General features: G+C 36.3%; 1 protein-coding gene across 2 annotated transcripts in view; it reads left to right on the top strand.

Annotated features, from left to right (window-relative positions):
- Positions 1 to 2,227: 2,227 nt before the first annotated feature.
- Positions 2,228 to 27,063, top strand: part of AGMO (alkylglycerol monooxygenase) — a 374,135-nt gene continuing 349,299 nt past the window's right edge. Inside the window, exons 1-2 of one of the 2 annotated variants that reach the window (XM_082662251.1) lie at positions 2,228 to 2,302; positions 6,229 to 6,322. The gene's annotated coding sequence lies outside the window, so the exon portion shown is untranslated. Of the gene's footprint in view, positions 2,314 to 6,228; positions 6,323 to 27,063 lie in introns of both variants that reach the window. The other variant, XM_082662250.1, reaches the window with a different exon arrangement.

Genomic DNA, 27,063 nt, shown 5'->3' with positions numbered 1-27,063 from the left:
TTTTATAAAAGTAGCATCAACTCAACTTCTTTTAGAATTCATTAGATATTCTTTTCGAATTTGCCTCTCGGACCACCACAAGTTTTGGCTCTGTGGAAAGATGCAATTTTAGCTGATGTCAAAGAATGATGATGGACAAGATCTATCAATTGTATCTAAAATGAAATACTTACTGAATGTCATACCACTCATGAGGTTAGAGTCAGAACATTTATAAGGAGACTTTGTCTTATTAGAATGTTCAGTCTGACAACAGACCACAAGTCAGATTGATTAAATGAAAAGATGCTTAATTGTGACCATACTCTTATCTGGTAGCCTCGTGAAGATTCTATCAGCATCTTTACTGTTACCCTGATTACTAAAATGTACTATTGACATAGAAATTGTGCAAGCCTCTTTAACTAGATTTAGGCTTACTTGTTGGCAATATTCAAATTATGTGTAGATGTTTTCTTAGGAGAGATGCCGTCTGCATGTTCTTGGAATATATATGGGTAACAGGAACTTTTTATTTACATTACACAAAATTTTAGAAAATATTTTTCAGTAAAAATGTATATTTTGAGTAATAGTTGAAAGAGCATACATGCTGCTCTGTAAGCTGTTTGTTTTGTTTTGTTTTGGTTTTAATAATATAAGCATATTTAATACCTAAATAGTATTCCCTTATGTGGATGTAGTATGCAATATTGAATAAATCCTTTATTAGCGAGTATTTACTCCCCCTCCCCCAAATTTTCCCTAAACAATATTGAAATGAACTTCTTTTTACATTCCTCTTTGCAAAATCTGATTTTTCCCATGAGGGGATTTTTATAGGAAGTAGATTATTTGGGACAAGGAGGTGTGCTCATTGCTAGGAATTTTTGTACACATTGCCGATTTCCCGCCTAAAAATACCAATTTACACACCTACCTATGCTTATGAAAGTTACTGTTTTCCAAACAGCATTTGAAATTCTAGGTGGTTCTCTGGGCAGAAGGACAGAAGAATGCAGTGGTCCTATGCTAAAGCCACTTACAAACTAGGGAAATTTAACACATGAAAATAGTTGTCCTCATTTCCATTCCTCTTCTGCTATAATCAGTTCTCCACACTGCGGTCAGAGTGGTCCCTTTAAAATGCAAATCAGATTAATAAATGGTTCATGGGGACTCTTGCAAATGTAAAATTTCAAGCGAAAGCTGTAGTCCATAATGTAACATTTGTAGATGTTTTTAAAAGGCAAATCAGATCATGTCCCTCCTTTGCGTACAATACTCCAGTGGCTCAGAATAAAAACCAAAACCTTCACCTGGGCCTCAAGACAGGCAAATCTGGCCACAAACTGCTGACTTGTCTGCCAATACTTTCTCTGCACGGCCTCAGCGCCAACCACTCTTGGCTTCCTGCCTACCCTTGACCACGCTGAGTTCATGCCTCTCTCATTCAGGCCTCGCATTCCCCAACCCCTCTGCCTGGAATGCTCTTCCACGACATAGGTCTCGGACTTACTCCCTCATTTCCTTTAGGCTTCCACTTCCTTACATAGGCAATCCCTGATCTTAAATAAAACGGCACCACCTGTCACATTCTACCCCTTTAAGTAGTATTGTTTTTTTCCTTTTTAGCTGTTAGGAAGGTATCTACTGATTTTTTTCCCCTTATTGACTGCAGACTTTCTGGGAGCAAGGACTTTGTGTATTGGGCTCATTACTCTGTCTCCAGTACGTTGAACTGTCCTTGGAAGCCCGACCACCAGCCCATATCCTGAATCTGTGGGAATTACAAAAGGGCACTCCTGCCTCAAAATATCAGAATGCCATGCTCAGTGAGCAGAGTGTGCGTTGTAAAACTGCAATGGTAATTGTGAAGTAAATGACATGCCCTGGCGGTGAGCAACGCATGATTTGCGCAATTATAAACATCGATCCTGTGCTTGAAAGGTTATATTACTGAACCAAGTTCCTTTGCCCTGTGAGCGGCAAGCCAAATGCTGAGAAGCCAAGGTTTGCAACCAAGAAAGAGTTTATTCACAAGGCAGCCAAGCAAGGAAACAGAGAACAAGTCTTAGATCCGCCTCCACGGAGGCAAGGGGGTTGGGATATTTATGGGCTGCGCCTGGTGGTCCTAAGTTGGCGAAAGGTGATTGGAAGCGGGAAGAGGTGACGTAATCTGCGGAGGCGTATTCCGTCACTGCGGAATTGCAGCTGCGTATTCAAAATGGAGGCGCTTAGAACAGGAGTCCCCGAACCCCAGGCCGCGGACCGCTACCGGGACCGTTCCACGGCCTTTGAGGAACCGGCTGCACAGCAGGAGGTGGGCAGCAGGTGAGCCAGGGAAGCTTCATCTGCAGCTCCCCAGCGCTCCCCAACGCTCTCCATCGCTCCCATTACCGCCTGACCACCCCTCCCCCACCCCTGTCTGTGGAAAAATTTTGTTCCACGAAACCGGTCCCTGGTGCCAAAAAGGTTGGGGACCGCTGGCTTAGAAAGATCTGAGGGTGGAGTTTTCCAGTCCTCAGACTTCAAAAGGCTATTCATCTGTACAGGTCCAGTTTTAGGGTCGGTGGGCCCAACCGGCCTTAGCGGGCTCGCACTGGACGAGAGCTGACTCCAAGTTCCTGTAAAACAACTGGGCTACTTGAAGCTGGGAAGGTAGGCAATGAAAGAGAGGGAAAGAAAAAGGAAAAATATCGCCAGCTTCATCAGTGCAGGCCCCTTACAAGCAGAGGGCTTTTGACAAGCTGTTCCCATATCTGTTGCTCTTCAGGACAAGCTCTAGAGTTCCCCTTAGCCGTCAGCTTCTGTTAAGTCCGTGGGGCATGGTTTCAGTTGTAGCAAGCAATAAATATTTGTTGAATTAATTCATGAGTGAAATGACATGACATCCATTCAAAGATATACCTGTAGATCCAAATTCGTTGTAAAATGGAGCTCTGGTACATTTTCTTAATGGGCAGTACATGGGTGTCACAAGCCAAAGCAAAAATTTGGTTATAGTCTTTGAAATTGTACTAATAATATACCAAGTCGGATGAGAATAAATAGAAAAGTTAAGGAGAATAGGCTTTAACAGATGTTCATTTATAGTTGGAGAGAAAAGGGAAAAATTTCCGTCTGCTCAGGTGCCTGTCTTGAAATTCTCACAATTTTTTTTGCAGACAGTTTGGCTGGTTTCCAAACATACATCATTGCTTGTCTGGTATGAGGAATGCCATCTGTGCAGTATGGAAATCCTTCTTTAAAAATGGACTGCTAATTGTACTCCGGGCAGGTGCTGTTAAAGTGAAATCAGGTGTCAAGCTTACAGTGGTCTAAGATGACTATGCTATGTTGAAAAAGAATGGCATTACCATATTGTAAGATGGAATTTAAGCATGGTATGTAAGCATTCCATTTTTGGGGTGTTGTAAAGGTCAGATTGCATAGCAAAGCTGTAAAACTTTCAAACTACTTCCACCATCAACAATGGAATAAAGCTTTACTTTAAATCAAGGATATAGGCTACATCAAAGTTATAGATTTCCTCACTAAAATATCTTTCCAATTATAGTTTTTTCTGAAAATTACATGAAGGAGGAACTGAAAAGTATGACTACCGATTCCAAAATAAATTAATTAATTTTGTAAAATTAGTCAAAATTAGTTTTTCATAGTTATTAAATGGAACCCATTTTATTATTGGAATAAATAGACTCAATGGAGTCTTTTTTTAGCCCTCTGCAAGGCAAAATAACCAATTTACTTTCCTTAAAAGTATTAATTAAATAGAATTATTATAGGCTATCACAGTTATTTTACTACAGATTCATGATGACACACTCCCCTGATACTATGCTAATTCGTATAATGCAAGATAGAAAAACCTCTCAGACACATTTTAAAGTATGAATATAGATTTGTCTTCTCCAATAAAAAGTCATCATCATTATAAACTCTAACTTCGTTAATGCTTATGGTGTGTGACCTTTCCTATCCGCGATATGGTTAACGCGTTATACCGTTTAATCCCTACAGCAGCTCTATAAGAGTCCAGTATTGTTCTAGGCTACAGATGAGATAATTGAAGCTTAGCAAGTTAAAGCATCTTGCCTAAATCCATACACCACTAAATGGGGCTTATAGTCAAATCTGTTGAACCCCAAAGCCTGTGTTTTGACCACTCCAAAAATAGTCTCTTCATAAAACAAGCATATTAGGTAGAAGGATTTCCCTTATTAGCCCATCTAATTGCAAAGGAAATGTCCCCAGCATAGCAAAATATTGTAACTTACATACCAATTGATATCAGCTAAAATTTCAGCCACTGTAGCCAAGGCAAACAGAGCTACAAACAGGGAGTTTAAAAGGCCCCTCCTTTACCATGAATCTAGTGGGTCTGTTAAAGCCAAGAGACTTAAAGCAGGAAGCTTATTCTTCTATCCAATTCCAATTAGCTCTGTTACCTTGTTTTGTTACCGAGTCCAAGCTCGTACTGCTCGCCACAGGACAGGCCACTAAATAGACTAGTTGGTGGGGCAAGGAACAGCAACTTTATTCAGAAAGCCAGCAGACCAAGAAGATGGTGGATTAATGTCCCAAAGAACCATCTACCCGAGTAAGAATTCAGGCTTCTTTTATACAAAAAGGCAGTGCAGGAGCACCGTGGCTGGTTGTTAACAAATTTCTTGGTGCAGGAATCCTTTGTTCTGGCAGCTGTCCATGTAGGTCTGCTCACAATGTTGCTGTAAACCTCCAACAAGACAATTGTTATTTTCTGCTCTGCAACTTTTTATAAAGGTCAGAGCCTTGAGAATGGGCTATCTTGCATATTTCTGGCTATAGGCAATACTCTCTTAGATGCAGAGCCAGCGTGACCAAGCACAGACAACAGAGCACAAGGGTTAGAGCTGAAGGAATAGATACAATACGGAGTCAGATTTATTCTTCTCTGTCACAGTTTCTCATCTTGCAATGAATTCGAATTATCAAATAAGACTTGGAAAGTCGTTACTGCCAGACACTGGGTTTTGAACAGAACTGGAAGCTTAAGTATCAAAGGAGAATCCAGAAAAATGATAAAAAGTCATTTGGAGCTGTTAAAACATAAACTGAGGTATATTAAAACTTTTAAGAGTTTGAGCAAAAAGTGATTCAGATTGGGCAGCAGCAAACCAGAAGTGGTTAGGATCCCACTGCTGACAGGAGCTTGAGGAGAGACTTATGTAGAGAAAGTTTGGAAGCAAAGTAAGAAGATTATTGATTGGCTGTAGCTTAAATCCTAGTTGGCTGTTTGTAATCGGTTGTCCTTAGCGTTTTAATTTCATGTCCTTGAGGCACTTATAGGCTTAGATTTTGGTTTGCTTACATTGGCTGCTGTGGCATTAGAGCCACCTCAGTCTAATTAATGAAACTAATTACCTTTACATGATAAATCTCTGCATTACAGCAGGATTTAGTTCATTAAGGTGTGTTAAAAACAAGACAACAGGCCCCAAATTGAGTTGCTTATGCTAAATCCCATGTCATCAAACCAAGACTTAATTAACGTTTTGGCTCTCCCAGAAAATGAATCTTCAGTCCTTCAAGGATCACCTGATCAGCACTAGTTAGGTAATCTGTCGATTAGGTAACAGATCTTTGCCATCCCCTAAAGGAAAGTAACTTTGTAATAACCAACCCACTTCTCTGTCAGTATAACTTTCTTGTTCCTGCTCCCTTCTGCCTGTAAAGGTTTTTCATTTCCTACATGTCCTCAGAGCTTAGGTTGGAATTGATTTTTGCTCAAATAAATGCTTAAATTTAATATGCTTCAGTTTATCTTTTAACAGTCCTGGAGTTGGAAGAGGGAACTGAAGAGACCCCCAACGGCCCCAGGAGCAGTGAGCCAGCAGGTGAAGGTACCTGTCGAGCCCCTTCAGTTCACTGTTTTCTTGCTGCCTTTGGAGGTGGGGAGTAAGTCCCTCTCCCATCGTAGCATTGCAGCTTTTGCATCACGAGCTTTCAGACTTGGAGCATTTCTGGGTCTGGGGTAGGGCTGGGTCTGCCTGGGTCCGGTGTGAGGTTTCAGGTGGGTAAAATTTTGCTTTAAAACTGCACGAGTGGGTTAACTTTACCAAAGATCATCTTGAATTACAGTGGCCACAGTGGAGAACTTTTAACCTAGATTAGCTTATCCATTTACCAGGTGCTCTAAAGAAAAAGGGGTCTCAGCCAAACGTTCACCATAAAGGATAGAGGGAAATGACTTTTCCTTCTCCACAGTTTCTGGTGACCAGGGAGAGATTTGCTGGGAGAACCCACTTGCTCTAGAGCCTGTAGAAAGGATGCTGGGAAAACTGACAGAAGCCAGCAAAGGGTAAGAATTTTTACCAAAGCTCTCCCAGATGTCTGTTTTTGTTCCCTGGATAAAAGAGGAAGGTGAAATTTCATATTGCCCGTTTCTTTCACATTGGCAAGAAAAAACATGTGTAAGAGTTAGATCTCTGAATTGTGACTTGTAAATTTGCTTTCAGGTACTCTTTGGTTGTTGATCTGTCCTCTCCAGGGACAGCTATTGCCTTCTTGTTTGGCTTCTGAGAACTTGGTTGTCCTGAGAACTTGGCTTTCTGCCTGACTGGGGCACACAGGTTCTTGTGTGTCCAGGCAGCTTAACCGTCAGGTTGGGGACCCCGAAAATATGGCTTAACAGAAATGTGGGTTTCACTCCATTTATGGCTAGGGTCCCACCAATTGTTGCCGGCTCTCAGGGAAATTGTCTTTCTTTCTTTTGGTTTTCCTTGGGCGTGGCTCTGGATCTTAGGAGGGTGGTATCTTCTTTACTTTCTTTGGGGATGCTTCTTACATCCATGGGATTGTTCAGTACTTCCTGGAATATTGACTATTTGTCCCAGCTGAAACCTGATAAGATTTTCTAAGAAATCTCTATGGTGAGATGTTGGTGAAATTGAAAGCTGATATTCAGAGCCTGATAGGAGCATTTTTTTTTTTTTTTAAGGGTTTCTTCCCTAAGCTAAGATTCTGAGGCCTTTGTGGAAGGGTTTGCCTCAACATTCCAAAGATATGTTCCAAGTGTGGAACATAGGAATTTTTTATTTCCACCTTAGTTGAAAATCTTCTCCTTGATATAAAGAAACAAATTAAAGATAATGTAGTTGGATGGCTGGGTCAGCCTCTTGATATCATTCTGGTTGCAACCCAATTCTTTGAGGAGTGAAAAAACAACTGTACTCGTTTTACAAATCCAGTCTTTACAAGAACAGAAATGCAGCTCTAAAAATAATTCAAAGGCCACCTATCCTTTTGACCAGTCCCCAAACCTCCTGTATGCATCTTAAGAGGCTTGCCGATATTGCAAAAGATCTGGACTTAGGAAAAAAAAAAAAAACTCTTCCTAGAGAAACTGATATCTTTTCTTTGTGCCTTTGAGAAGTAAATGTTCTACGCAGTCTCCTCTATGGACCCAGAGCTGTAAGATCTCTGTTTACATCTCTCTATATGTTTATGTATATCTATGTACGTTATATAGATGAGTGATTTTCTTTCTACCTCCAATGGAATTTCCAAAATTAATTTGTAAAGACCTCAATTTAACTGGCTTAAAGAAAACTGAGCATTTATATAAATCAAGCATACTCTGAGAAATATAGAAACTAAACCAAACATTTTTCAAGTTCAAGTGATCTAGGATAGTCTTCAGCAAATAAAAGCTAGTTTAAGCTTGTTGGTTTAATTAAAACAGGCATATCTTTAGAGCTATTAATAGTAAATATAATGCAGGCATGTAACTTTTATTCTACCTAGGTTTACTAAAAGTCAAATAAGCTCATGTTATCTCTGTTACAGAATTTGTCAGTAAGAGAACTTAAGGTGATGATTAGCTGTTCAATGTCTCATGAAATTTTCACAAGTAATCTAAATATATTGTTAAGAACAAATAAGTTAAATAGAAATAAGTAAGATAAAAGTTTATAAATGAGCTTTTCAACAATAACTATGCTTTATGGTATGTCTACTTAAAAATAGTTTCCAAAATCTTTTTGGTAACTTGAATCCTTACAGTTATGCTGAGAAAATTAAATGATGAATATTCATTGAATATCTAGACTGTTTTGGAATAAGATAAAATACTGAAAAATTAATTACTGAACACAGGTTTATTCATTTTTGGCTTTCTTTTACCAAGGAGCTAGAGATATTTGGGTCTACTAGTAAACATGTCTGTGCCACACTGGAAAATTTACTATGAGGAGGAATGCATCAATGCTTCTAGAAATTCAGAAATGTATTTATAAATTTGCCAATATACAGAATGCTAGCATAACAGACAGTCCACAATTGCTTACTTCTTAGTTTTCACTAGGAATTAAGGATTCTAAGGGTTAAGAATTCTAATAAATATATGTAATTAAAACTACTTAGAGGGTGAAAAGAAAGCACTGTATACAAAAAGTAGGTAAGGAAAGTAAAGTGACTGGCTGTTCCAGAATGAGTAAAAGGAAAAAAAAATAGGACAAAAACTGAATGGATGTAAGAAAGTTTAGAAGGTTTGTGGAAAAGGAATCCTGGGAAAGAAATTTTATATGTGCTCAAGCTTGCTAAGATTCAAAGGGATTTATTTAAATTTTTAAAAAATGAGGTTTAATATTAGAAGTATGCTGGTGCAAAATTAGAATTTGATTTTCTTTCTGTTGAAAGGACAAAGTTTGTTTAGATGTTGGTCTTCTCTTATAAGAAATTGTAAACAAAGATTTTGCTTTACACTTAAGTAATCTGCCTGAACGGCAAAGATTTTCCATCTTAAAATAATTTACTGTGCTTCACATTGTCTTTATCAGGTCTTTGATTACTTAAGAAAACCCAGTCTTTTCAATATTAACAACTATACAACCTTCTGTTTTTGCCTTTAACATCTTCTACTGTCACTTTGGTTAAATAGAAAATTAAATGGTATTTCATAATGATTCTGAATTCCTCTCATGTAATCTAAATTTTAATTGAAAAATTAATCTACCATGTATATTTGTAGTGAGTGACTCACTAGCCAAAACCTATAATCCATTTTTAGCTAATGTAACCATAAAATATGCAATGTAACCAAACTATGTAGGATAAGCAATGTTAGATTTTACCAACATTGATTAATGAGTGATTACTTTTATGATGGCATAGGACTATTCTATTACTTAGACCTTATTATGTGATTGTCTGTCTGAAGAGTTCAGTGGCTTGTGTGTGTTGCTTGGCTTATAATTGAATTTTGCTATTAATTTATATTATCTGTCTTTGCTCAATGATAAATAAAAGTTTTTTTTTTTAAATTTTTTTCTAGAGGTCTAGGTCAGATACAATACCTCAGGGTCCTGCTTTTATAGGTTCAGTCCTTTCCAAATGCCAGTGGATTTATCCAGTCTTCCATCTGAGGGGGTGATTCAGGAATATCTCTGCCTATGACATTATAGCAAGTAGTTGGCAGGGACTACTTTCAATAATCAGGGACTTTTAATGTCTTGAATTAGCTTTAAATGAGCTCTGCAATAGGGAACTCTCTATTGTCTATGAGGAGGACATGAGTATGAGCTGAAATCTAAGTAGATGAACTGAGATTCTGGATCAGTTGTTATAGATTGGCTCTTAGACACTTTCACCACTTTTCTGAAAATGGATATAGTTGTTTTTTAAAATTGCCCAAATCAACCATTTGATCTTTCTACCAAAACAAAGGTGTATACTTTTCCTTTCATGAAATGCTTTGTAAACCCCCTTCTTATTCATTCTTCATGTGTATTCAATATAGACATTCTTTTTAGATCTCTGCCACTCTCTCTTTACTATAATAAAGAAAAAAATATATTTATAAGGTATATGTTTATATCGAATACAGTAAGTGCATATTTTACTTTATATAATCTGTTTCTAAATGAATTCATCAATTTTCATCAATTGTTTCCTTATAAAGCTCAGAGCTGATTTAAAAACCACTGCTCTCAATGGAAAGAAGTAAAATTCCTTGGAAAGGGATTTTTAGGTAAATATGCTGAGAGAGAAAGAAATTAACATAGAATATCATGTGTTAAGATATGTAATATAAATTAGATGAAGGCTTGCAAACAATTGAAAATGTAAATCATTTTTTAGTTATATACAGTTTTCAAATATTATTAAAGCTTTCTGTATAACCTGGGATTGAGACAGGAATGTCTTCTGTAAAGTTGCAAACTGAGGAGAATGTGTTTCCAGCATATACTGATATTTCAGTAGTATCAAATTCACAGTTGAATGGAAAAACTACGCTGAGATAAAATTTTTTTTAATTGACTGTGAGCTTAGGAATTCTACTTCATATATGTAAAGTAATACTTCCATTTCACTTTTATAAATTTATTTTCTTTTATGCACTTAAGAGAGTTCATTACCAACATGACAATCTGTACTTTTTCGACTTTAACCACATAGCTATTTCAGATGAACTTTGTAACAGGTGGCATTCACATCATGTATAGTCAGGCTGCCCAGTGATGGCAAATGCAAAGAGTCAGGTCCAAACGTATAAAAAATATTGTTTTTCTAGACAGTTTTCCTGTAACAGGACACATTTCCACCTGGAACAAATCCACAGATACTTCAAAGTATAGTAAATCCCCATCCAAGCTTATTTACTCTTTCATTTCTTAAACCCACTCCTCCTGTATGTCCTACTCAAGTGATACCACTACTATCCTGCTAGATGATCAAATTTTAATTCTGAGTCTCTTCCTTCTGACTCCTTCCCTGCCCTCAAACTCAAATTGATGGTCGATAGTTCAGTTAACTTCATTTTACGTCCATCCCTTACACTCCATCTTTGCTCTCATTAACTTGACCAAGACACTCATTATTATTAGAGACCTGGATGATTTTACATTCCTGAAGAAGGATTCAAGTTTGCTTCTGGCATTCTTTTGGGTAGGAACACATAATTCAATTAGGAATGAGGTGTTTTTTAGCTGAGTTTGTCTACTTGAGGCTGGTCTGTTTCTAATTCATCCTTATTCTAGTTTGTTTGAGCCTCTCTTCATTATTGGAAACAGAACTGTAATTTTTGTCCCACACTTTACACCCAATCTTAGTCCCATAAAATTATTGAAAGTTTTGCTGAGCTTCTGATTTTATCATTTACTTCTTTCAGCTCAGTTATTTAGCCCCTGAGCTGATGCTTAGAATCAGCAAATGGTTTAATGCAGAAAAAGTACTAAATGTCAGAATTGCTAAAATTCGCTTCCTTTCTCCTCAGGACCAGGGCTTATCAAGTCCTGCCTGGATCACTCTCTAATGCCTTCAAATAGAGATGCTTAAAAAAAAATTTTTTTTTGAGGTGAAGTTCACATAACATAAAATTAACCCTTTCACAGGAGATCAATCCAGTGGCATTACGTACATTCAGAATTTTGCGCAACCACTGGTTCTGTCTACTTCCAAAGCATTTTATCAACGTAAAAGAAAAACTCGCTAACCATTAAGCAATTACTTCCCATTAACCCCCTCACCCTCCATCAGTTTTCTGCCTCTAAGGATTTACCTACTCTGGATATTTAATATGAATGAAATCATTCAATATGTGACCTTTTGTGTCTGGCTTCTTTCATTTAATATAATGTTTTCAAGAATCATCTATGTTGTACTATGTATTAGCACATCATTCATTTAAAAAAAATTTTAATTGAAGTATAGTTGATTTACAGGTTTACAAGTTTCAGGTGTACAGTACATATTCTTTTTCAGATTATTTTCCCTTATAGTTTATTACATAATATTGAGTATAGTTCCCTGTTCTATACAGTAGGTCCTTGTTGGTTATCTATTTTGTACATAGTACTGTACTGTGTATATGTTAATCCCAGCTTCCTAATTTATACCTCACACACCCCCTTTCCCCTTTGGTAACCATAAAGTTGTTTTCTATGTCTGTGAGTCCCCCTCTCTTTTGGAAATATGTTCATTTGTGTCTTTTTAAAATTTTAGATTTCACATATTAGTGATATCCTATGATATTTGTCTTTCTGTGTCTGGCTTGCTTCTCTTAGTATGATAATCTCTAGGTCCATCCATGTTGCTGCCAATGGCATTATTTCATTCTTCTTTATGGCTGAGTAATATTCCATTGTATATATAGACCACATCTTCTTTATCCGTCCATCTGTCAATGGGCGTTTTAGTTGCTTCCACATCTTAGCTATTGTAAGTAGTGCTGCAATGAACATTGGGGTGCATATGTCTTTTCCAATTACAGTTTTCTCCAGATATATGCCCATGAGTGGGATTGCTGGATCATATGGTAGCTCTATTGTTAGTATTTTAAGAAACTTCCATACTGTTCTCCATAGTGGCTGCACAAATTTACATTCCCACCAACAATGTAGGAGAGTTCCCTTCTTTCCATACCCTCTATAGCATTTATTATGTGTAGACTTTATGATAATGGTCATTCTGACCGGTGTGAGGTGATACCTCATTGCAGTTTTGATTTGCATTTCTCTAATAATTAGCGATTTTGAACATCTTTTCAGGTGCTTCTTGGCCATCCGTATGTCTTCTTTGGAAAAATGTCTATTTAGGTCAGCATATCATTGATTTTTATGGCTGAATAATATTCTATTGTATGTTTACATCACATTTTGCTTATCTGTTTATCTGTTAATGGACACTTGAACTGTTCCCACCTTTTGGCTACTTCAAATAGTGCTGCTGTAAGCACACATATCCAAGTATTTGTTAAGTACCTGTTTTCAGTTATTTGGTATATATACCTAGAAGTGAAATTGTTGGGTCATATGGTAATTCTTTGTGTGTGCTTTTTTTTTTAATAATGGTAGCCATTCTAATGGGAGTGAAGTGGTATCTCACTGTGGTTTTAATTTGCATTTCACTACTGACTATTCTTGAGCATCTTTCCATGTGCTTGTTGGACATGTGTATATCAGGTTTGGAGAAATGGTTATTCAATAATGCTAAGATGTCAATTCTTGCCAATGCAATCTATTTAACACAATCTCAATCAAAATCCCAGCAAGTTATATTGATTCTGAAGTTTAAATGAAAAATCAAAAGACCTAGAATAACCAACATAGTACAGGAGAAGAAAAACAAAGTCAGAGAATTGGCACTAACCAACTTCAAGACAATATAAAGCTTCCATAATCAAGATGTGTGGTATTGGTTAAAGAATAGAAAACTAGATCAATTGATCACAACAGAGAGCCCAGAAATAGACCCACAGAAATACAGTCATTTGATCTTTGACACAGGGCAAAGGCAATTCAATGGAGAAAGAATAGTCTTTTCAACAAATGATGCTGGAACAACTGGACATCCATATACAATTTTAAAAAATGAATCTAGACATAGACCTATGCCTTTCACAAATATTAACTCAAAATAAATCATTGGCCTAAATATGAAATGCAAAACTGTAAAATTTTTAGAAGATAAACTAAGAGAATGTCTGATGTTGGGTTTGGCAATGACTTATTAAATGGAACACCAAAAATGTACTCCATGAAAGAAAAATGTGATAGGTTGGTCTTTTTGAAATTAAAAACTTTTGCTCTGTGAACGACACTAAGACAAATACAAGCCAAAGCCTGGGAGAACTACAAGCCAAAGCCTGGGAGAAAATATTTGTAAAACACATATCTGATAAAGACTTTTATCCAAAAAATACAAAGAAATCGTAAAATTTAACAGTAAGAAAGCAAACAACTGAATAAAAAATGGATAAAATATATGAAAAGACCCTTAACCAACAAGATATACAGATGACAAGCATACGAAAAGATGTGCAACATCATAAATCATTAGGAAATTCAAAATTAAAACAATGAGATACTACGACATACCTATTTAGACCGAGATTAGAAAAATAGCAACACCAAATTTTGGCAAGGGTGCAGAGCAACAGGAACTGTCATTTATTGCTGGTCAGAATGCAAAAGTATAACCATTTTGAAAGGCATTTTGGTAATTTCTTATGAATCTAAATATAATGTTACCGTATGATCCAAATACTCAAACTCCTCAATATGTACCCAACTGAGTTGAAAACTTATGTCTACATAAAAACCTGCACATAAATGTTTACAGCAACTTTATGCATAGTGGCCAAAACTTAGAGGTAAAAAAGGTATACTTCAATAGGTAAATGGATAAACCGACTGTGGTACATCCATAAGACGAAATACTATTCAGTGATAAGAATAAATGAGCTATCAAGCCACAAAAAGAAATGAAAGGACTTTAAATTCATATTGGCAAGTTAAAGAAGTTGATCTGAAGAGGATATATAATGTATGATTCCAACTGATTGACATTCTGAAAAAGACGAAACAATAGAGACAGTAAAATGAACAGTGGTTGTCAAAAGGAGGGCAGAAGGGGAAAGGTGAATAGGTGAAGAACAAGAAATGGATTAAAAAAAATTTTTTAAAAAAATGGATTTTTAGGTGTACAAAATACTAATCTGTATGATTCTGTAATAGTAATAGATCTATGACATTACACATTTTAAAAACGCATAGAACTCTACAACACAAAATGAATTTTAATATAAATTATAGATATCAGTGGATTAAAAAATAGAAAATTAATAAAATAAAGCCATGTATAATATTTACATTAGCAATAATCCATATTCAAAGAATTTTATTTTCAGTTGTTTTGAATTATTTATGCATTTAATTAGGCCCTAGTTTGCAAACTAACATTTTGTAACTTTCTCTGGTATTTATTTATTGATGTCCTACTAATCACTAATTTAATGGCTTACATCAAGTTTGATTTTCCTTTGGCATTCTGTAACTGTAAATACAATGGAAAAATTTGGGTATCATTATTTGCTTTACATTATACTGAAGTGTCTAATTTTTCAATCATCTAACTGACTTATTCCTCATGGTCTCTTCTACACCCCCCCCACCCACTTAAATGTGGTTCTGCACTTATCTCACATCTCTTTTTCCTCTCTATCCTACTTTTGTGAATTTATTTCCCAGGTCTATGCAGTTGAATGTTTATCATTGCCATATTTAAGTTTCTAACTTGGATATTCAAAATTTTGCTATAAATGTCTTATTTGACCTTTCACCTCAAAACTCAACATATCTATAACTGAATTTATCATCATTTTCCAAAATGCACATCTTCTCATTCCCATGAAATGTGCCCTCATGCTTAGAAGAACTCAGCCTTGAATAGTTGGAATAATTATTTCAAATACCCTCTTTCCCCAGAGCCAGGCTTCCATTTTAATGGCTCTTTTATCCATGTCTTTTATCTGATTCCCATCATCACTACCAGGTTCTGACCACATCATATCTGAAGCCATTTCTGAAGCCTGCTAATGGTCCCTCTACTCTACCTTCTAGGTCTTCCAATTCTTTTTATCAAATTCTGCGGGTTTGATTTTCTGTTAACACCATTTTCACACACTAACTTTGCTTAAGAAACACAGGGTTCAATTGTCATAGACTGGCATTCATCGTCTTCCATAATTTGACTCTTGGATACCTCTTCATATTTCACGCTCACTACAGGAATATACCAGCCCTAGCAAAAAAAAAAAAAAAACACAAAAAAACAAAAAGCAAAACAAAACCAAACCAAACAAACAAAAAACTATTGATTTGTTCACAGAATTTGCCTCCAGGCATACATTCCCAATTAGTATATTTTATTCCCTTCTCACTCTCACCCAAATATCAACATCTTACTCATCTCCCACCTTCTCTCTTCTCACTCTTTTCAGTTTCTGTAGCTCTATTGATTTTACTATTACATTTTATTGTAACTCATCTTTTCATGTCCTGTTTCCACAACATCATTGCAAGTTCTTGTTGGGGCAAGGGGAGTTTCCTATCCCCAGCCTAGATAATGGCCATAATTTATACCCTGAAGTGCAGTGTTTCCTACTATGAATAGTAACCTTGCAGTCAGAAAAAGTCCATAAGAGAAAATACCACAGAAGACTTCTCTTCTGAATGAGAGGTGGCATGTTTTGACATTTACTGATTCAAAAATGCTTACAGAGATCTTACTTTTTGTAAGAACCTGGACTGGGCTGTAGGATACCAGCAATGAAGAAAACACTAGCATTTTTATTAATTATTTTTCTAAGCATATTGCATTTTGCCTTCTTAACTTTCTAGGGCCTGTACCTTTTTTAAAAAAAGAGTTATCAGACATGTGCTGTATAAATATTTGCAAAGTTAAGGAGAAAAATTCTAGTACTCAAAGCAGCAAGGAAATTCTTTGAGGAAAACACTAAACTAGAGCCATATGCATCCTTTTCTATGTGGCCATACTATGCCAAGGAGACAGGCCCTAACTCTGCTTTATACATTAGCACAATGGAGTTTTTCCAGGCGGGCCAGGGTCTATGCCAAATTTGCCTCAGTGAAATCTACAGAACAGGCTTTCCTATTTTAAGAACTCATAAGCTATGAAGACAGAAGTCATCCAAGTATCTCCATTTTCAGAGCTCATAATGGCAGTATTTCTTTCAGCTTCCTCAAACTTGCTTTGAAATAGGTTTGCATTTTGTGGTGATTCTTAAAAATTAGTAAGTTCTGTAAAAGTCATGCTCTGTTGGATCTTGGTTCATCCAACATTTCTCGGGATATTTATATTTTTATATCAACAAGAAACCTGTTATGTAATACTTGTTTGCAGCAGGAGTTATTAAAAGCATGCCCTTTAGATTTTTGTTGGAAATTAGAAATGAGTTCATTTCAAATTTTTTCATATCAATATCTGTACTCTGCTAATTTAATAAGGATTGCAAAAAATTTAGAATGAATTAACTGGCACCCTTCATAATGGCATGGGGTGATTAAATGTCTTCACAAGGATGGTAATAGCAACCTCTGCTAATAATCGCTAGAACCATAATTATGTCAAAAAATTTTATTTCCTTTTGAGACTGCGTTTACAGTAAGAATTCTCCAGCAATACAGAACTGGGAGAAAAAGAAGAAAAATAACTGAAAGAATAAATAGAACATAAATAAACATATGGCAAGATGACAGACTTAAATAACCATATCAATAATTACATTAAATGTAAACATTCTATGTACCACAATTGTTAGGAAGCATTTGTCAGAATGAATATAAAAGCAAGACCAAACTATATAATGTCTACAGAAAATACTCTTAAAAAGATCCAAATAGATTACAAGTAAAAAAAAAAAAAGAGAGAGCTATCCAATGCTAGCACTAACCAAAAGAAAGCTCAAAGGGCCATATTATTATTAGACACACTAGATTTCAGAGAAAAAATATAAATAATGCTAAAGAAGTGTATTTCAAAAAAAAGTATATTTCATAATGATAAGAAGCCTACTGATTAAGATGATATAGCAATCCTAAATATTTACCACCTAATAACAGAGCTCTAAAATACATGAGGAAAAAGCTTATAAATCTAGACGGAAAATAAAGAAATCTAAAATTATAGTCAATTTTAATACCACCCTCTCAAAAATAAATTGAACAAGTAGAAATCTGTAAGGACATAAAAACTTAAACACTAACAACTTGGTGTATTTGATATTTATATAACACTTCAGACAACAGCAAACTATATATTTTTTTCCCCAGTGTATAAGAAACATTAAGATAAACCATCTTCTGGGCTATAAAACAAGGCTCAATAAATGTGAAAAGTTTCAAGTCTTAAAAAATACATCCTTTAAATACAAAATGAAACTAAATTAGAAATCAACATCAGAAGGGTCTCTAGAAACATTGAAATATTTGCAACATATATAACACACAGCAATAACTATATATAAAAGAGTAAATCATAAAGGAAATTAAAAATATGGAAAACTAAATAAAAACAAAAAATAACATATCAAAGCTTATCTTATTCTCAGATGACATTTTAATTTGTATATAGAATATCTGTATCTACAAGATACCTACTAGAACTAATTAGTGAGTTTAGCAATTTGTAGTATGTAAAATATAAGTTTAATTGTACTTCCATATACTAGTAAGGAACAACTAGAAATTGAAAGGATGAATACCATTTACAATAGCATCAAAAATTATGAGATAGGGATAAATATGACAAAATTTGGTCAACAACTATATACAGAAAGCTATAATACACAGTGAGATAAAAAGAAATCCTAAGTAAGTGGAAAGATGTATCAAATTCATTGATCGGAAGACTCAAGATGGTTAAGATGTTAATTCTATCCAAATTGATCTATAGAATCCACGTAATGCCGATTAAAATCCTATCAGTTTTTTGGTAGAAATTGACAACAAATTCTAAAATTCATATTGAAATTCAAATGACCTAGAATAGTCAAAATAGGTTTGAATAAGAAGAACAAAGTTTGAGAACTAATACTACTAATTAGTGATTTCAATACTTATTAGAAAGCTCCAATAATCAAGAAAATGTATTGCTGTAAAGATAGACAAGTACATTAATGGAACAGAATACAGGGTCCAGAAATAGGTCTGCACATATATGGACAACTGGTTTTCAACAAAGAAACAGAACAGTTCAGTGGAGAGAACATGTATCTTTTCAATACATGTTGCTGGGACAATTGGCTATCCAAATGCAAAAAAAAAAAAAAAGAGTTATGAATTTTGGTCCATACCTTGCGCCATATACAAAAATTAACTGAAAACATTTCATATACCTAATATAAAGCCTAAAACTATAAATCTTGTAGAATACAGGAGAAAATATTTGTTTTCATGGGTTAGACAAAGATTTTTTAGGTGTAAAGCAAAAGCACAGTACATAAAATAAAAACTTAAGTTGGACTTCATCAAAATAAAAAAAACTTCTGTGTTTCCAGAGACAGTGTTAAGAGAATGGAGACAAGCCTAAGGCTGATAGAAAATAAATTCAAATCATAATTAATAAAGGACTTATATCAAAATATATAAAGAATGCTCAAAACTCAATAAAAAGCAAAACAAAAGCGACAATGAAAAACACAACTCAATGAAAAGATGGGCAAAAGATTTGGACAGACAGTTCACCAAAGGAGTTATAGAGCTGGCAAATAAGCACATGAAAAGGTACTCAACATTAATATTCATCATCTATTTGAAAAGCTACAGTTAAAAGGATTGACTATGCTGAGTATTGCAAAGGATAGGAACTGGAACTCTCATACTCTCACTCTTGGTAGAATTGTAAAATTTTATGACAACTTTGGACAGCAGTTTGGCAGTTCTTAAAACGTTAAACATACACTTACCCTATGATCCAGCCATTCCACTTCCAGGTATTTCCCCAAGAGAAATTAAAGCATTTGGTCATACAAAGATGTGTATGTGAATGTTCACAGCAGTCTTATTAGTTACAGTAAAAAACTGGAAAGAACTTAGTGTTCATTAACAGATGAATGAATAAACAAATTATGGTACGTCCATGTAATGGACATTATTCAACAATAAAAATGAATAAACTATTGATATACACAAGTTGCATGACTCACAAATGCTGGGTGAAAGAAACCAGCAGAAAAGAAATATAGTACCTACAATATTATTCCACTCAAGGAACATTTTAAAAATGTAAACTAATTTGTAGTGACAGAAAGTACTTCTGTGGTTGGCTGGAGCTGGGGATAGAATTAGGGGGTGGTTTATGGGGACAGAAGTAGAAGGATATACTCATCTTCCTTCATTTACGAAGGGGTTACATCCTGATAAACCCTTCATAAGTTGAAAATGTTATAAGTTGAAATGCATTTAATACACCTAACCTACAGAACATCATAGCTTAGCCTAGGCTGCCTTCAACATGCTCAGAACATTTACATTAACCTACAGTGAGACAAAATCATTTAACACAAAGCCTATTTTATAATAAAGTATAGAATATCTCATGTAATTTATTGAATACTGTATCAAAAGAGAAAAACACATTGTTGCCTGGATACAGAATGGTTGGAAGTGTATAGGTTGTTTACCCTTGTGATCAAGTGGTTCATTGGGAGTATCATACCACATATTGCTACTGAACCAAACTTGGGTCTGCTCGTCCACACACAGTAAATGCAATCTACTGACACCAGGTTGTGGTAAAGGAAAGTATAGCGTTTATTGCAGGGTGCGAAGCAAGGAGAACAGGCAGCTCATGCTCAAAAGATCCAAACTCCCTGATGGCTTTCAGGGAAGGGGTTTTAAAGGCAGTGTGAGGGAGGGGGCCACATGGGGCATGATCAGCTCATGCTCAATTCTCAGATTGGTTGGCATCAAGGTGCAGTTTCAAGCATCATCAGCCTTCTGGTTTCAACCAGTCTAGGGTCTGTGTTCTTGCAGTCAGCAGTTTTCAGTCTGCTTCCTGTAAAAACGACTTAGGAATGTGTGTCAGGCCTTTATCTATAGCTTTCAGGGAACTGTGAATTCAGTGATTCTGCTGTGTGGTGGATTTATAGTTGAAATTGTTAATAGTTTCGCAGTGCAACAGCTATTCTTTGTTTCTACATCTTCACATTTCTTAAACATTAACTCTTGAGTCAGCCTTTTGAGACTCAAGAGAGGCCAGGGAGACTAAAGTAAAAGCCTTTTACTCCCAAGGATAGGGACACAGGGGCTTGTATATGGTTTCAATTCCCCCTTTTCTTTTTTTTTCTTTTTTTTGCGGTACGCAGGCCTCTCACTGTTGTGGCCTCTCCCGTTGCGGAGCACAGGCTCTGGACGCGCAGGCTCAGCGGCCATGGCTCACGGGCCCAGCCGCTCCGCGGCACATGGGATCTTCCCAGATCGGGGCACGAACCCGTGTCCCCTGCATTGGCAGGCGGACTCTCAACCACTGCGCCACCAGGGAAGCCTGCCCCCTTTTCTTTGATACTACTCAATCTTGAGGGGAACGGGTTCAGGAAAAAAAAAAAGGGAGTAAAGTTTTGGGTTGAGAGTTGATCATAAACTCAGCAGAGGAACTCAGTTTTAGGGGGACTCAGTTTCAATATAGCAAGCATGGGAAAAGACCAAAATCCAAAATTTGAAGTATAGTTTCTACTGAATGCATATCTTTTTCACATCATCGTAAAGCTGAAAAATCGTGAGTTAAATCCTCATTAACTTGGGGACCATCTGTACATACTATAAAGGCTGTGAGGAAATTTTGGATGTGACAAATATTTTCATTATCTTAATTATGGTGATAGTTTCATGGATGTGTACATACATATATGAATAATGGACTTTAAATGTGTATAGCTTGTTGTATGTCAATTATACCTCAATAAAGCTGTTTAAAAATACTTTTATCCAGGTTGCACTTTGAATGAATCTTTTATCGTGCTTGATTTTGGAAGAACATGCCTTGGTAACTTGGAAAATATCTGTCACCAAATTATGCTGTTAAGCTAATGATGGCCTCTACAAATTTTCCAAGATGATAGTTTTTCATTCAGAAGCTAGAATTCTTGTCAAATTGGCAGACTGACTGACTTCAGTTTCTTGAAAATGTCTCTAAGTACTAAAGTCAGAATAACCATGGTTTGTCATTATGTCAAAATGGTTTCTATGAAAAAAGTGGAGAGTTAAGCTCACAACTCAATCATAAAAGTGCTTTTTCTTGAGATTTACATTATACTTCAATGTGCAATAGCAGGGCTTGATGAGCCACTCCCATCATGTCACACAGAATATTACAAAGATGTGCACTCAAGGGTTGAGGTTTTAATGTAATTAACAATTTTAACTGCTTCAGCAAGGACACGTTTAAATGTAACTGTTTTCTCCTTTCTGTTTTGCACTGCCACTGTGCAGTGATGAAGAGTACACTGATTCCTAGTACAGTTTGTTGTCAGCAGTTTTACCCACCATTGCTTTTGTACACAGTGAAAAAGGCATATAATGTCTTAGTGAACAGTGTATAATATTAAATAACATGTATTGTTTACATATTATTAACTGGAAAAATTATTTATATTTTTGTTTTTTTTAATTTGTTTGTTTGCTTCTTTATTTAAAAGAAATATTCCAATCACCAAAAAGTTGGATTACAATAAATACAAAGAACTTTTTTCCTGAATCAATTTTGAGTAGATTGCTGACCTGCTTCTGTTATATTATAATTTAAATATATTTATATATTATATACTGGAAAATATATTAAATAATTATAAAATTATATAATTAATAACATATAAGTAAACAACTATTTTGTATGTTTTATATAAATAAACAACTATTTTATATGAGTTGTGGTTTAACTCATATGCATTGCTCTCATGATAATGGTACTTTGAGTCTGTAAAGCTTGATCCCCTTGAGTTTATAGGCTTTGTTTATTCTTTTTTTTTTTTTTTTTTTTTCTTTTTGCGGTACGTGGGCCTCTCACTGCTGTGGCCTCTCCCGTTGCGGAGCACAGGCTCCGGACGCGCAGGCTCAGCGGCCATGGCTCACGGGCCCAGCTGCTCCGCGGCATGTGGGATCTTCCCGGACCGGTGCACGAACCCGTATCCCCTGCATCGGCAGGCGGACTCTCAACCACTGCACCACCAGGGAAGTCCGGCTTTGTTTATTCTTTATATTCTAATGTTTAGGCCAAGGTCTAGCATATGGTAGGTGCTCAATAACTATTAAGTAAATGTATAGCTGCCATGATATTCTTGTGGGTCCAGGGAATACTGTGATATCCTTTAAATAATTTCATCTGAAACAACTTCATTTTTCTCCACCTATTCTATTGTAAAACAGAATTACAGTCTGGTAGTAAGTGCCCTTTTCAAGAAAGGGAAGGAAGGAAATTAATGTTTTTCGAGTGCCTACTTTTTGCCTCACACATCATTTGATTTAATCTTTATAATAATCCTAGGTATGAATTATGATAACAAGACCATTGCAGTCATCCTGCATGCCCTGCTTGTAGAGGGCCAGGCAAATGGAAAAGCCTCAGTAAAGAGTCGTTGAAGAAATAAATATCATTTAAATAAAATTATTTTAGTTGAGAAACAGAGGAAGCAAAGCATCAGAAACTTTAAGCAACTTTTTCAGAGTTGTGTTAGAATCACTAAATGGTTTGAAATGTACATCTGGCCGAGCCCAAAGCCTGGGAATTCACATCATGCCCTAGTGTGACACTAGGAAACAGCCTGTCAACTCTCTGTGACAGCTCAGTGTTACGAGTTTTGTTTTCTAAATTAGTCTGGTTTTATTTGACTTCAAGGAAAGGACTTTATGTCTGACCCATGAACAGTCTTCCAGAATAATAATGGTAATGTCCATTTCATCCCCGATTAACGGGCTGATTCTTTACAGCTCCTTTCCTAGAGGACGCTACAGCTCTGTGAGTAACATGCTATTGATCTTCAGGGCCCAATTTTCCTCTAAAAAAACTTGCAGGAAATTGATACCAGTGGTGGTAGCTATTATGTTTCACATTCTTACAGCCTCCAGGAATCTGGCTGCCTGAGTTTTATCATGTAGCATGTTAGGGAGTGAGATTCAACCAGGCCTTGATTTACCATCGCCTTTGAAGCTTCACCAAGCAACCTGGCTCAGTCATGATAGCCTAATCCAAGCATATTACATTTTCTGTTAGATATGTCAGTGCCATATATAAAAATATTTAAGTATAATACACACACCCCTAACCTATAGGTACTGGCCAAAATGCAGCTTTTGGTTTGGCATTCTCTGTACTGAGTCTGTGCTACACTTGGTAGCCAGACTAATAATAAATGTCATATAAATCTCTAAAAATAGACCACTGCCAATTTTGATATAGTCTGCAAACAGTTGGAAAAACAGTATAAGAGTCACTTTTTCAAGGATGGTCTCTTTTTTGTTAGCTTATTTAATATTACAAAATAATGTTAAATGACAGAAATAAATTGCATTGGCTCAGCTCTGAATAGGATTTCAAATGTAATAAGTGGCTGCTTATTTCACGTTGTTCTGTCTATAGCTTCTCTCCAATTTGCACTTCATGAGTTGCATTTAGTTGAGGTCCAGGATTCAGAAACTCAAGCAGGAAGCATGTGGGGATTCTCTGCTTTGAAGTGTGGATGGGTTAGAAATAACCTAGAGAAGTGAGAACATTGCCTGCTTTCCAAGTGGGCTAAATTTCTGGTCCCACTCAAGTTGGATGGATATCATTATGTCTTCTAGATATTTACATATCTAAGTGGATTTAATGTGAAGCATTCTGAAGTTAGTAGGTGGGAAAACTCTAGTTTTTTTAAAATTTTTACTTTTAAATTTATATTGTTTTTTAAAATATGGCTGTTTGAATCAGACTTCACTGTTTCAGTTTTCACCTCCCAGGAGGGTCACTATGACTATATTCTACCTCCTTCTTATTGCTCCCTTTACAGTCCTTTCTGCTAAGGCACTGAGCACATTATATCCCAAGGGTGGGCTCACATGGTTGTCAGTAACAAAACTGCAAGCTCCTCAAAGTTAGGTTCTTTATCTTTGCCACCTTTAATTCATAGTGATGGTCAAAACAATGTTGTATTTACCTTCATCATAGTTCTCTTCGACTTTGGTTGCGTTTTTAGTTATAAATATGACCTTGAATAATTTAAGTACGCCTTCTGACCCCCAACTTCCTCATCTGTAAAATGGGATAAAAATATACACCTTGGGAGACAAGGATTAAATAACATAATACAATATTAGTTAAATTTTAGTCATGTGAGTATCAAATTTGAAAATTCTGCCAGGCCAATCATTTATTAAGTGTCTTTAAGTTAATTGCATTTAAAAAATAATACAACTGGGACTTCCCTAACAGTCCAGGGGTTAAGACTTCACCTTCTAATGCAGGGCGTGCGGGTTCAATCCCTAGTCGGGGAACTGATATCCCACATGCCTCCCAGCCAAAAAAAAACAAAAACAAAAAACCCCAAAAACATAAAACAGAAGCGGTATTGTAACAAATGCAATAAAGACTTTAAAAATGGTCCACGTTGGGCTTCCCTGGTGACACAGCGGTTGGGAGTCCGCCTGCCGACGCAGGGGACATGGGTTCGTGCCCCGGTCCGGGAGGATCCCACGTGCCACGGAGCGGCTGGGCCCGTGAGCCGTGGCCGCTGAGCCTCGCGTCCGGAGTCTGTGCTCCGCGACGGGAGAGGCCACAGCGGTGAGAGGCTAGCGTACCGCAAAAAAAAAAAAAAAAAGGTCCACATCAAAAAAAAAATCTTAAAAAAAGTAATACAACCATTTAAAGAAGAAACTTCGTATTACAAACATGAATGCATACTGAAGAATACTTTCTATAGATGGCAATTTAAGAAAATAACAAAAATTAAATGTCATTAAATATTTAACATATAATAAAAATAACTTAAATACAAATAATAAAAATTTAATTTACAAAGTGCTTATAACTGAAGAAAGTTCCTGAATGAATAAAGGAAACTATCAAAAATTAGTTGGCAATGAACTTAGGATTGGACTCTGTATTGCTTTCTTTAAGATGAAGATGAGGTTCTTCATCTGTAAGACATCTCCATGTTTTTCCTTTGATATCAATTAGCATAGGAATGCCAAATGATATGTGTGCAGCAGGAATTAATACTGTATCATTAATTGGATTGTCATTTAAAATTTTAATAGAGGTGGCCTTACTGTCTGTACAGGAGGGGTACAAATGATTATTAATTTACCTCAAGATATGTTGAGTTATCAAAGAGACACTACATGTTTGAAGACTCAGGAATATTCAGTGTTTCATAGGTAAAGTATTAAGTACATGAACGGGCAAATTTGCTTTCTTAGAGAACTTCTAAGAAAAATTTGTAATTTTTCCACGGAATATTACAAATAAATTTAACAAAAAAATATTTAAATTGGCTGATAGTTTAAACAGAGCTGCCAAACATTTACCTTAAAAGAATATTGAAAAAGTTAAAGATAAAAGCAAGATAAAGACTAGTACAAATCATGTATTAATGGTTTTAAAAGAGGAAAAGCCCATCATTGCTGCCTAGTTGTAGGAGGCTCCAGTGCAGGTTGGAGCTAGCATGGAGCTGGAACTTGACAGATTGCTCCTTTTGCTGTTGGGCTTAGAGGCCTCTGCCCTAAAGCAGGCATGACCTAGTCTCTAAACCCGCTACCCAAGCCATGGATCACACAGTAGGGCATTGTATAGTCCTAGAGATAGCATGGATATTTGCATATTAGGTCATAGTATAATAATAATAATACCAATGAAGTTGGAAAATCCTGAGCAATTGTGTGCTTCAAACATTCTCTGTCTCTCTCTCTCTGTCTCCCTGTCTCTCTGTCTCTGTTTTTGTCATGCATGAAAAACTGACATACTAAGCTCTTTGGTTGACAACATCTACCTGGCTAGTGTCAGGAGAAGTAGAATTGACAAGACTTGGAGATAGAATGGATGTGAGAGTGGGAATACTCAGGATGTATCTACACTGGAGAAATATCTATACTTAAAAAATGGCAATATTCACAGGGGTAGGACATAGGAAAGATACACAGCCTTGATAATAGTGATGTGAGGAGAGGATCAGGGATAAACAATGATGAGCTCAGTATTGACATGTTAAGTTCTAAATATGTCTGTAGTATCCGAGTAGGGATATACAGGAGTCAGTGTGTATTCAAAGAAGACCAGTTGAAGATTGGCCTATTTACACTATTCATGAAGAATGAGAAGGATCTGGCTTCCCTGGTGGCGCAGTGGTTGAGAGTCCGCCTGCTAATGCAGGGGACACGGACTCGAGCCCTGGTCCAGGAGGATCCCACATGCCACGGAGCAGCTGGGCCCGTGTGCCACAACTGCCGAGCCTGCACTCTGGAGCCCGCGAGCCACAACTTCTGAAACCCGCGTGCTTACAGCCCGTGCTCTGCAACAAGAGAAGCCACCGCGATGAGAAGCCCACGCACCACAACGAAGATCCAATGCAGCCAAAAATAAATAAATAAATTTAAAAAAAAAAAAAAAAAGAATGAGACGGATCCAAGGATTTTAAGAGGCGGGGAAAAGTATTCAAGGCAGAGGCAAAAATAAGCCTCAAGGGGGCTGAGTTGTATTTGAGATACTGACAGAAAATCACAAGGAGTGAAGTGAAGGGGGTGGGGCACTCAGTGAGGTTGTTGCTGGGACAGG

The sequence above is a fragment of the Grampus griseus genome (genome assembly GCF_964374135.1).
Source record: "Grampus griseus genome assembly, chromosome: 9".
Taxonomy (NCBI): Eukaryota; Metazoa; Chordata; class Mammalia; order Artiodactyla; family Delphinidae; genus Grampus; species Grampus griseus.
This window is presented reverse-complemented; position numbering and strand designations above follow the sequence as displayed.